This window comes from Lepisosteus oculatus, chromosome 10 (assembly GCF_040954835.1).
Source record: "Lepisosteus oculatus isolate fLepOcu1 chromosome 10, fLepOcu1.hap2, whole genome shotgun sequence".
Classification (NCBI taxonomy): Eukaryota; Metazoa; Chordata; class Actinopteri; order Semionotiformes; family Lepisosteidae; genus Lepisosteus; species Lepisosteus oculatus.
Genome location: NC_090705.1, coordinates 24,931,215 through 24,944,922, shown reverse-complemented (window position 1 = coordinate 24,944,922; position 13,708 = coordinate 24,931,215). Strand labels below are relative to the sequence as shown.

General features: G+C 34.6%; 1 protein-coding gene across 2 annotated transcripts in view; it reads right to left on the bottom strand.

Moving 5' to 3' along the window:
• The window catches only part of vwc2 (von Willebrand factor C domain containing 2), a 79,273-nt gene extending 73,545 nt beyond the window's left edge, over positions 1–5,728 (bottom strand). For both annotated transcript variants that reach the window (XM_015357171.2, XM_006635725.3), the window contains exon 1: positions 5,436–5,728. The gene's annotated coding sequence lies outside the window, so the exon portion shown is untranslated. The remainder of the gene's footprint in view (positions 1–5,435) is intronic.
• Between the last annotated feature and the right edge of the window lie 7,980 nt (positions 5,729–13,708).

Below are 13,708 nucleotides of genomic sequence, written 5' to 3'. Positions count from 1 at the left end.
CCAGTTTCCTACCCATATATCTTTGGACTGTGGGAGAAAGCAGGAGCTCTTGGTGAAAACCCATACAAACACAAGGAGAACACACAAACTCCAGACAGACATCCAGTTCTGAAATTGAACCTAAGGACCCAGCACTACGAGGCTGCAATGCTAACTACTGTGCCACTGTGCAACCCCTAATTGAAGATGAATATTAATACTATTCTAATTTGTCCAAAATATTTGATTTTCTCACATTTTTCATATTCTCATATGAAAAGCAAAACATGAAAAACTAAAATAATCTACATTTACCTTACTAACAACATTCTTAACAATAACAAGGTCTACAAAGATTACAATGGTAAAGTGAACTGTGTTGTTGCACTGTAGGAGTAATTGTCAGCCTGTCCACAAATAGTAGTGATTGAATGAAGTCATTAATAATGTCCAGGTAAAAGGGGAATTTCATTATGATCTTCTTTATTATATGTAATCAAAAATAACCAAATGATTACCTTCAAACATAAAACTTAAATATACAAAATTCAATCATTTTTATTTAAAAACACACATTGTTTAGCAGCAGGGGTAAGCCATTAATTCAGATTATCATTCATTCCAAAATGTCAATCACATTTTGAAAAGTCTAGTTAAGATGCAAAATCTTGCCAACAATTATAGATTTTATTCTTTAGATTCATTTTAAAAATGGACACTGAGTATAATTGTTTTTAATTATTTGGATTTTATGAAAAGAAGCACAATTATTAAACACCTGATATGTCATATGATGAAGGAAGAAAAAAGTATACACATTGGGTGCTTGTTCATGTCAAATGAATTGGTTTATTGTAAAAAAGAAAAGAGAAAAAAAGTTTTTAAAATAATTTCTTTTTCATCCCTTTGTAAATGATTTAAGAAATCATGAAATTAAGACATGCTGTGATGTGAAATTGCATAAGGCTTTAAGAGAGTGTCCGTCTCTAGATTTATAGCTCAGTCTAATAAATGCTGCACTTACCAGGTGATGAAAACCAATGTGAAAATAACACTATTTTCCAAACAAGTGCTTTCACAGCAAATAATAGGTTTAATATAATAATCAAATAAAAACAAATTAGAATTTCTGTGAATATTGTAATATAGTGCAGATTTGTTTGCAAGTATAATGACTTTTTTCAAAAAGAGAGTCCACTTTATTTTGCTACTGTACCTATTGATCCATAAAAATACCCTTCCACCTTCCAAAATTATTCAGTTTTTTATCAAGAAGATCATATTTAATATGCAATTTTAATTTTTATTAGTTTTAGATGAATGACAAATGAGATATTTCCATAGTTTAATCTTCGAAATAAACTTAATCAACCATGATGCAGGTTAAGTATGTTGGTAACATTTCATAAATACAAATTGAACATTAAGCTGTAAATTAGCAATATTTGACTTTTGAAATGTAACAATCAGGTTTTAATGTAAAATGAAGAAGGAAAATTAAGGGTAGATTAAAAATAAGTAAGGATGGAAAGGATCAGGTTCACTTCACTCACATATAGAGCATACTGTATGTAGGTACTGTATATTTTGGTTAAGCCGATGAACTTCTTAAACTCAGGCAGAGTTCATACTAGAGTATATCATACTCTAATGCACCTACAAAGTACTTAATAAAATCATGACATTAAAAAACAGTAAAGTCCAGTCCTTTTCAGCAGAATCAGAGTACTGTAGCTACACTATTTAATAATAAAGATTTATCCATTTTGTATCAGAATTTAATTTGTTGTGGATAGAGGTGTGCACTCCCACATCCCTTAAATGTTGGTCCATACAGTCTTGATTTGAGATATTATTATTACTACTACAACAATTTACTATAACTGTAAGTATTACAGTTATAAATGAATACATTCACAATACAATTAATGACAAGATTATGATAATATTTAACAATAACTGTAGTTATATCCTTCTAATTTAAATAGGAAATGTCAGTCTTCAGCAGGAGAAAATCTTGGAACAAAGAGGTTTGAATTGTGTTCAAGGGGTGAAAGTCACAGGAAGCCAATGTGTATTATATTATGTTCTTTGGAACACACACATATTGCGTTTTACAATTTCCAACACATTTATCTACAGTTTAAGGTGCAGTACTGCAAAAAATTGGTTTTGCTTTCTAATGGACATTTCAGTATTTATGCACTTAAAGTCTAACTGTAAAACCATAATAGTGTAAGCTATAAATAATTCCTTCCTTTGCATACCTTTAAACTGGTTCTTTATTCTAAATAAAAGCTGACATGCATGGTGCAATGTGCAGTAGCCAAGTGTCTGTTTCTCTTATGCTGTGACAGTGTTGCTGAATTGAGGAAAATATATTTAGGGTTATAAGTGAACTGTACTGACTGCGGAATGTGCTTTAGGTTAAAGCAGAAGTCAGAGCTACTGTAAGAAAGTAGGCAGTAAAAAGGCACCAAGTGTCACGCCCTCTGCAGACAGAGGGCGCTCCTTCTCTGTCCTGTCCCTAGTTTCCGGTCTGCTGTCCTTCCTGTCCCTCTCTCCCTTGGGCTATATATTTCCAGGTCTTGCACTCTGTCCTCGCTCAGCATTGAGGTTCAGATGTCCTGAGACCCGCCTAGCACCAGGGCGCCCCACATCTGCTCCCTGAGGGCATAGGTTTCTATACGGCATTCCTGAACTCTTTGCACTAATGAGCCCGGGCCTTTTTCCCGTCTCGCCGCTACGCATATGGGTCTTTTTCCGCTCTCCTGCTCCCCACGGTTAGTCCCTTTGGACGTCCGTGACACCAAGTTATTCATTCAACTGTAAACAAGATTGTTGGGCAGATAATCCAGCTTCACAAACAGAACTGCCTGCATTCAGATGGATAAATTGATATTGCCTGACACTTACTAGCATTAAGAAAATTGAATGGAAATTAGATCTTTAAAATGTTCTTTATAAGTGCTGCGTTAGAAAGTTAAAGGTGCTGTAAACAGTACCACACAGTATTTTGATGTACAGTAATTTGTTGGTTGGAGGAATGTGCAGCTTGGTTAGTTCTATTTTATTTTAATAATAAAAATAATAATTTATCATTATATAGCGCTTTTCTGGACACTCCACTCAAAGCGCTTTAAAAGCACTTTTTTATTTTGGTATTTTAGGTCAGATCTTTAACAAAACAGGACTGCATGCAGGATATCCAGAATACAGCAAAGTCTTAAAAATCAATAAGCAGATAATTTTGCATTTTATTTTTATGTTTACCTTCTGGTTGAATGCATTCCTGTGTTGTATGGGTGGAAAGGCAAAACAGACATCAATCATTTGGGTGTTTTTTTGAGAAAGGTTTCCCTATATCTGCTGGAATACACTCAGACGAAAGTTAAGTCAGTAGTACACAGAAGAGAGGGAAGCATTCTGCCAGTACTGTGCTACTTTCAGATACAGTAAATGTGCTGACTTTCAAGTACTGTAGTTCAGTCTATGTAACGCAATTTAGAAAATACATCAAACTAAAATAGGATATGCCAAGGCCAAAAAAAATTCTAAAACTAATTATTTTAAAAATGAAAAATAAAAAATAATTTGATGCAGAACCTATGCACAACATTATTCATAAAACATGCTAAATCAGAGTAAAATTTGATGAATATTTAAATTATCCAGTTTGGATGGGTACTGCAGAAGAGCATCTTCTGATTGTAAGACTTGACCTAAAACAACAAACTTGAATTAGTTGTACTTATATATCACAAGAACCAATTCTTTAGTATATTCTTGTTTTTGTAATAGAAATAGTTTTAATTAAAGCTACCTGTATTGTCCACAGATTGTTTATTATTTTGACAGGCAAAAGACTGAGTTTTTTCAGTTAATGCCATTTTTGTCCATGAGTACTGTCGATTTTTTACGTTTGTCAATACTGAGCCCATCAAAATTTATATTTGACATCATTCGTATTTAGTAGATTAGAAAGAGGAGTTAATTATTGTTTTCAGATCTTTTCAATGATAAAGTATTTATACTATTACAGCACTGTTACCAGTTTTATCGGCTACTCTTGTATGCAACAACTGAAACTAAAACTATTACATATTTGTTTTAATTTTCTGATTAATGTAACAAAGAACATTTTTTCTGAAAAATACAAACTCATTAAGAATTTGATGTTATACCTGTTTAAACTAGTCTGAACAAATTCTAGTGAAACAATTACATTTTCATTTCACTTACAGAGTCATAATGGGTTTCTAATACTGTAATTACAATAGTTTGGCTATACTTCAAAAAGTAACTACAGTATACGGTAACAAGTAGTATACTGTACGTATTGCTATTAATGCATCAAGAGACCAACCTCTGTCAAACCACGGAATTCTATCATATCTACAGTACATATATCTGTATCCATCTTTATTTCTTTTTTTGCATAATTGTTTTCCTTATTATTACAGAGGTATACTTTTTATGCTAAACATTTATGTCTTCTGTTTATGGAGGGTCTGTTAAGTCCCGTATAATAAAACAAAACTAAAGGGAAAATGCGTCTTTCTAGCTGTATAGAGAATATTCCATGGCGATCTTACTCTAGGTTTCGCTTTTTAATAGTTAGAAAATTCTATTTTTTAAGATAGATTAAAACTTAATATATTAAATAACTTTTCTTTTATTTCGGATGACATAATATTCTGACCCAGTGACACGTTGATACGAAAAGCCAGCGCTTCAGGTGCTGAAACCACCTGCAACCCGTAAAAAGGTGTAGCCAGCTATTACACCTTCATCAGCAGTCGCCAACAGTACCGCGCACTTCAGACGTCAGATAACTTAATACAGAACAATCGTTTGCAGATCTGTGGAATTTGCTCTCTAAGGAATGAGTAAAGGCATTTTACCATTAAATGTTATGCTCTAAAAAAAGGCTCAGAAGTTGATCATTTACAAAAAAAAAATGTTTTATATAAGATTATATGAGTTTTTTTCCTGCTGTACATTAACCAGAAAGACATTTTACAGGCTCGGGCTGGTGAAAGTAACTTTTTGTTTTTAAATTCCGGAGTTGGTCTCTCAATCAAGGAGAACTGTTTTTCACATACTGTTGGCACGTCGACAGTTGCCATTTCTCACATCATTTCAATCAAACTGACACTCTCCAGAATCTGATTTAAAGCTACAGAAATGCTTGCGTGCCTTACAATTTCAAGTTAGAAGTTAAACATCGGTGTACCAGCTGAACAGCGAAAAATGTAAGGTATTTCAAGATTACGACCTTCTTAGGTAACGATACTGTATTTTACTGCCGTGACAGTGACATTTTTTATTCTTGGTAGCAAATGCAAACACGCACAAAACCACACAACAATTAGAAGAATGGATGTCAATTTTAAGCTGTGTTTGGAATGCTCTTTATGAATCAAGACAAATTATTATATCAAAAAAAAGTTTACCTGCAGGATGCTCTTTGGTTCACAGTCCAATTCCGGCAGTACTTTTGACAGGCAAATTAAAACCCCGAAACTGTCCACTTACAACTTCAGGCTGCAACAATAACCAACCCCTTTCAGGGAAAACTCCAAATATTTTATAGACACATGAGTCGGATTCCTTTTAGGTTTATAATATTCTCCTGTTCATCTGACCGATTCCAGGGCTTGCGGATGCCAAAGACAGCACTTCTACCTCTTGCAGAGAGAATTCTGTGAATGCAGCAAGCTCCGTTCTGTTTAAGGAACTGCCGCGGAGGAGGAGGAGCAATGTTCCCTGTTCCTTTAAAGGAGGCACACTTATCCGATTCATGAAATCATTACACCCGAGCAGGTCTTGTCAGTCAGAATAGCATGTATGCAAGACACTCGACAATCTTTATTAGCCACTGTTAAACTACCCCCCCCCAATAAAGAAGATTTGTTAGCAAAATGTGCTTATATTAAAAATAAAATTGATGTATTGTTGTTATACAAGCATATTACTGTATGATCAGTCACATGGTCTTGTGTAGATAGCAAATTAAGTAAAAAATATGATTGGCATGTGTTGTGTTTTGGTAAATAAAATTCAGAAATGTAACATATATAATTGTACAGTAAACAATGAAAATAAAATCATTATGTTGAGGCCTTTATTTTGGAAACGCTGTCGTTGGTTTGTTTTTTTTTTACTTCTTTCAGCCACTTGAAAAATGAATAAATATCTGTGGTGCATAATTAATATCCCCATGTGTATCTCATGTTTAAAAAAATGTGAAGAGTGTTTTAAAATGTTTTAGGTTTGTGCTGTAAATGTGCACAATAACAACAACATCTTTTATTATTGTCTCTTCTTAAAACAGAAGGCATTTATGTCACTACCTTAAGAATCCATCAAGCATTTATGACAGATTAGCAGGAGTTTACATTTTCTGTAGTAGTTTGAAAAGGTTAGGATGATTATCACATTAACAGACTAAATGTATCAAGAATGATAAAAAAACATGTAGGGTATTTACAAAATATTATATAATATAATGTGACTTGTTAGCACAAGTCACATTGTTAGGTTAAGGACATTGGGATCTTGGGATAAAATAAAAACTGTACCATTTAGTGTTAAATCTGAATCAGTCAGTAATCACAAAGATTATAGAACACCTTACACTCAACACTCCCACAATCGCAAATCTCAAAACAAGAAATTGTGTTTTGAGTGACACAGACCACACCTGTTTTGACTAAGGATCCACTGGGGCACCTGAGCTCTGAGGGGTTGATTTTACTCTGCTGGCAGCAGTCACCCTATTGAGCAGGAACCCTGCATAGCAGAGGAGAACAATTAATAACACTCTACCTTACAGTAGCTTCAGAAAGAAAGCATGCAATAGCATCCGCTGGTTGAGATTTTAATTAGCTTAATCAAGTTAAAACAGCATCACTCTGCAAAATGAGACTGCAGGATATGTGTAGAGCTGCTCTGCTGGGTTAAATTTTGAATTTAATTTGGTATCACAAAATGCAGAAAAAAGTGTTAGGGTGGGGGTTAAGACATACTAAATTGAATAAAATGCTACAGACTGAAAATGCTTTACCTTTTACAATCTATCTTCTTTTTGTTCTGGTAAAAAAAGAACTTTCAGTTGCAAAATAGAGGGAATAAGGCAAATATTTAAAATTAAAAGCAAACCCGTGGGCATCTGTTCTTTTTAAATAATCAAATCATCTTGCTGGATAGATTACTGCAGCTGCTTTGTTATGAATTAAATCTTATCTAACTGATAAAAGCAATTCGTTTCAATTGCATAGTGTTTCTGCTTTATAAAGTTCGTTACATTTGTTGTCCCTCAAGGATTTTCCTCGTTCCACTTGTTTTCAGAATCTACATGTTTCCGTTGCCTTATATTCTTTATATGCATGATGTTGGCCATATATTTCATTTTTATATCTGATGATCTCCACATTTATGCTTGCACATAATCTGACATAAAAAAAACTATTTGCTTTATCACACTGCTTAGAGGATGTTACAGATTGGATGCAACATGAATTATGTTTGAACTCAGACAAGGCTAAAGTCATGTTGATTGACTGTCCTCATCAGTTCCACAAATGCTTAATTTGATGCTAAGTCTTGGCTCTAGGGATCTGAACACATGAAAAACTCACAATGGCTATGCCAGACAGTGCAGAAAGCTTTTTGCAGAAATTATGCAACTTCTTTCCATCAAGCAGACTCTGTACAGTAAGTAGCTTCCTCAGACTGCTATGAAAACCAAACCACCACTAATATTATGAAAGTAATTTGTATACTATAACCTCATGTAACCAGATTCTCACATGGCAAAATCTATTATAATACGTATAACCTCATTATACTGTGAGACTGTGGACTTGACTACCACCAATAATGTACTTCATTAATCAAATACCACCTACTGTAGTGCATCTATTTACAAGTTACAGAGGTAATAGCAGCCTCTAGTGGCACTGCTACTACAGTTCCAATACCAGCCTGCCAATCTTTTCTATTTTCCTAAAGTTTTAATTTTTATATTGGTGGTGACATGAATAATATGAAGGAGATAAATCAAGTTTTAATAAATCCTGTTTGATCATAATGATCATATTGAATTGTACATCTGACATCTAGCTCTATGGCATATATTATTTTTTTAGCAATTATTTTTATTTACAATTTTAAACTCCCAAAGAAAGTAAAATAAGTAAATAACAGTTTCTCAATATTTACAAGTATACAGCAATATAAAGAGCAGGAATAAAAAGAAATCACAAAATACAGTGCAGTACCAAGTACAACAAATGTTACATGAAAGTGCTACTTTAATGATCACATCAATGTCCATAGTTGTCACTGTGGTAGTGGATCTTGAGTACAACTGATCCATGAATTTTCCAAAGTAAGATAAAATAAAAATAGTCAAACCAAACAGAAAAAAAAGAGATAGTTGGCTCCACCCAAGCTGTAAGTATTTTTTGTAACAGTTGTTACAGCTGCAAACCAGAAATAAATGTGTAGATTGTGTTGATAAAGTTAGCTGGGAGATGTTTGCTAACAAAAGTATCTCTGGGGAGTAGAGTACCGTTATACACAATAGAAAGCCCACAACTGTTGGGCACTCATAGCAACATGTTCAAATACTGTATGTACACATTGCCCCCAAACCACAAACCTGACAAACAGGATCTTGTATCATTATTGCAAGTATCTGCTGAGTAGTCTAGCAAGATATCAATGAATCTGTTCAAAATGGATAAGACAATATGCCAATGTTTTAGATGATATGAACATATTATGCCATATTATAACCCAATTAGTGGTAATGTCTAACTCATTAAGGACTCTATTCCAGATGGATATCACTGTGCAGAGGTTAATGTTGTAATACATACTGTAAGTTTCTTATATGCCAGCATATCAACCTTTGCCTCAGTGGAGACATTTTGATTGTTCAATTAGAGGATGAAAACGCAAAGGGGATTCCCAGGGAACAAAGTGATGAGCAAATCTGAGATAGAAAAAGAAAGAGAATCCTGGAAGGAATTTTGTTCTTGCAAATCTTGGAATATCTGGATTGAGTCAGCAAAGATATATTTTAAAATGTAAATATTATACCAGCCTATGAGGAAAAACAAAGTGGTGAGATCCAGTTAATACAGCCACAGAGTTGTGCCATGTAGCAGAAGTGCATGTAAGGTGTGAAAACATTTGTTGACTTTTTTTCCATATTTCTAAACTTTTAATAACAATACCCACATGAATTAATACTTTTATTGCTTAGGTTAAAGCACGATGAAAACATAGCCTCATAGCCCCAAGATGAAATGCCCTATAGTAATATTGAAAGATTTGTAAAGTGAGGCCCACTTCTCCTTTAGGATGCTACAAAGTAGCTAGACAAATTCTGCATTTTTTTCTTTTCCAGATCAATTCAGAGCACAAGTTGATATCTGCAGTAATTTTTGGGCGATGTGTCAAAGGCAACAAGAAAGAGACTTACTGTATGGTAACACTTTCATTTATTTAACATTGTATCCATATCTGTCTAAAATGTAATAGCATACCATCAAAGCTGTTCTTCCTAATATTTAACAATATGTTGTAATTTTCATGCCCAAATATTTAAAAAAACTGTCAACAAAGGTAAAGACAGAAGTTACAGAAGAAAGAGTTGGATCCGTTTGCATAGAAACAGATTTATTCCAATTAATCTAGTATTGAGAAAAAGCCAAAAATTTCAAACAACACTAAAACTAGAAAAATGGCCAGATAGAGCTGCCAAACATAGCAAAACATGACCAGCATATAGATATGCTTGATGCCATGCATGACAATCTGTGAAATTGTGCTCCTCTGCCAAATCACTTATCCTAAAGGTTCCAGGGAGACGGAAAGAATCAGGGGTCTCTGGTACCATTAGGTAAAAGAAATTGGGGAAGCATCATAGAGCCTTTTACACATAATCAGTGGGTGCATTGATCATGTAGATAAATGGAGCACCAAAACAACATTAATATGCAAGCCTTTTCAGCGTCTAAGGGCGGTCTCTGAGGTTGAGGGTAATTGTTCTGTCAGATATACTGTACAGTATAACATGAAAGAAGTGATGTACAGTAAATTGTTTAACATAAGTCTTTCCCTTATAGACTTTTTCTGATCATGGTGAATTAAGTGAAGAATATACAGTATACACCAACCTTGCAAACTAGACAGTTTGCATAAATATTTATATTTGTTTTGTGATGCTGTGGGGGGCTGCGTCCTTGAAGGGACGTCACTTTCCATGAGTAGTCTTAGATTCCCTCTATCTAAGGTAGCAGACTGGACACACAGCTCACAAGGGTCTGCATGCTGGTAAATATGGGAGAAAGCATCAGCACTCAACTAGGAAGAAGAACTGGTAGAAGAAGTTCGAATGACACAAGACCACATCAACCTCTGCCCCTTCACAGGCAGAAATACTGCTGAACTATCATTAGTTGAAACTCCAGCTATCATCACTGCAACCTGTGCCCTTGTTGTGAGTAACATCACAGTATTTAAAAGATATAATGCTTGCATAGACTCAAATTAAAGGTAGCTGGAGCATTCTAATGGAGCCTAATTTTCTAATTTTCTTTTTCCCAAAGAAGTGAGTTCAGTGCAGATTTATGGTTGTAGTGGAATTTACCCATCACCAATTAATAATTCATTGATTATTACCCACAATAATGAAAGTTTTGATGTCAAGTAATCAAATTTGGAGGCTGATTGCTATTCTTCAATCTCACAGTTTCATTTAAATCTTGGAATGCAAGAGGTTCTTTCATCTAGTTTTGCAGCCTGAGTGGAAGATAAATGAAGTAAATCCACAGAATTCAGAAGCTCTTCTATAACATTAGCATCAACCGTTGTTTGCTTTGTTTACTTGATTGCCCATCCCTTTAAGTCTTTAATTGAGTCCATGCTTGCTTTTTCTGCTTGTTGGAGCTCATAGCTAGTAGTCTGCTTGGGTGATCCACTTGATCACAATAAAGTTGCTTGATTTATGTCAAAGTAATTATGTTTCATTCCTAGACTTTTATATCTGATTTTTAATGCTTGTAGCGGATTCATTTTGGAATTACTGAAGCTGCATGTCAGCTATGACTCAATGGATCCAGCTTCCTTGTCTGTCTTGTTAATCTGTTGAAGTCTAGACCTACTGAAGTATTAAGTATAAAAATTTGTGAAGCTTCTGATTTAGCACTTTGTCACCTCCCAAGAGGTGTGAAGAGTCACCTCTGAGGATGCATTGTGTCAGAAAATCTTCTAACCAGCCTGTTAAATGTTAACTTAAAACATTATCTGCATACAATTGTATTAAATATCTAGGAATAAGCAATATTTTAATGGGGATAAAATCAAAAGTGTAATTTAGCAGGACATGATCAGAAATCAATATGTCTTGAATCTTGTAAATACAGTATTACATATCTCAAATTATTACACATTTTACAAATAGAACCTTTGTTCTATTTTATGTTTTATGCTTTTCTTAAAGGACAGTACACTATAATTACAGTAATACAGTATAATCTTGCAGAGGGGTTCTGAATCTGCCATTGGTCATGCATAGATATGTTTTTTCTATAGAAACTGAATATTCTTGTCAAAATATGAGGTTGAAGAAGAGTGAGATGCATATAATGCTAAATTCAATATAAAATTATACGCTCCTGCTAATATAACAGGGATGTTCAAAAACAAATGTGATGTATGCTTATCTTAGTCAATAAACCACACTTCCACATTGTTCAATCTCATAAATATTTAGATTCATGTGCTTCTTCCCAAGTATAAAAACACCTCTATGCTTATTTGAGCATTGGTTTCTGTAATAACCACATAGTGCTTGTTTTAAAAAACAAGTCATACCAGTTGCCAGTATGATAAGTGTGTTTCCTACATATAAGCAATATCAACTTTATTCCTTAAGAGATAGTTTAAGCACTGAACCCTCTTTACAGGATGATTATCCCTGCACACACCAGGACGTTATAATAACATTATATTGATTAAAGTAAAGATCACATACAATGCAAAAGAATTAGGCATCTCACTAAGAAAGAAATGAAAGGTGATGTTATAAAACAACCATAACTCCTACTACACTCTACTGTATAAGACAGTACTATTTACTGTATAGCATAGTTTAATAAAAGTAGTACATAAACAACATGCAAGAATATAACCTAGAAGGGTGGAAGCAGGGATATATTGTAGGAGAAACAATGAAAAATCAGAATCTGATATCTGTTTGAGTCCTAAGATCTGATTGCGTATATAGTACACAATGTATTCTATTCAACTCCAGAGAAAGATGTTCGTTTGGTGTTGGTTCGTTTACATCCAGAAACCACTGTGGAATATTCAACTAGCTTCCAGATCCCCTATCTCGTCTCTCAAAGTATCAAAGTGAGCATGTATCGATTAATGTCTTTTTTTTCTGATGGAAGAGGTCACCTCTGATATTACAGTATGTTGTCTGGCAGTTTTGAGAGCGTTGCTTCACAGTATCAGTGATGATAGCAAGCTTAAAAAGGCACCGAGACAGTTAACGGTTTTTAATTGCTTTATATAGTATGGTTTGCAGTGCTTATAAGCCACTTCACTAATCTTTAACCCTCTACCAGGTGAGAGTCCTTATCATTGAATCCTGCTTACGGGTGTGGATAGAGGGGAAGTAATGTTGTTATTGTTTGTGCAGTTTGGTAACAAATAAAAGATGAATTAGTAAGACCTGAACATAGCTCAGCCAGCAAACAGCCATCTCTGGTTTTGATCACATGATATACCACAGGTATCTCACTACTACTATCTGATATTATGTAGGGGGACAATAGCAAGCCCACAGAGAAATGTCCTTCACTTTTTAAAATAATAGCAGAGTTGTCTTTAATTTCACTCAGCATCATCTCACGTAGTGAGGGTTCAAGTTCCACCTGATCCCAAAAGGCAAAAGGTCAGAAAAGCCTGGATCTGTATACCACAAAATCAGTTAATTGTGCCTTTATTCATAGTCTGCTGTGCCTTTTTTATTTAATTCAGCGAAATCTGGCCACCTGAAGCAGCTGATTTGTTTTTTGAAGGAATCTGAAAGCCTTTGTGAAACAGTTGTCTTTTGTCTTTTCAGTTTCTTTTGTGAATAGAAGGAGGAGAATCATAAATGCCGAGTATTGATTCAATCTACTGGATTGGAAGCTAAGTCAGCTCTCAAAGTCTTAGTAGAGGAAGTATTTGCAGATCTTTTATTGTTGCAGACTTTAAGTTAGAAGTTGCCTTGGTCTGCTGGGAAGATAAAACAATTCTTTCATCACTTGATGTCCATTTTTTTACAAAGCCATTAAGATACTGCTGACAGTTTATAGGTTTTATTCTGTAAAATGTGTAAAGTAATTGCTTCAATACTAAATATGCTTAATATGCTGTACTCTAAATATCCGTGCATATACTGCAACTGTCATGACCGCCCTGCAGCACCCTGGAGTTGTGGGGTGTGTGCAGTTGTAGTGGCTGTGGGCCATGTCTCCCCTCTCCTGCCTGCCCTGCACTTGTTGCTGAGGAGACCAAATACTCTCAGTACCTGATTGTAAAGAGAAGTCCTTCTGCATCAGCTGGTGTGGGTTATGTAATCCCTGTTCAGTTTCTCCCTTGCAATCAAACAGTCCCTGCTATATTCTGCCTTTTTTAATGCCTCTTTCCATTTCATCAT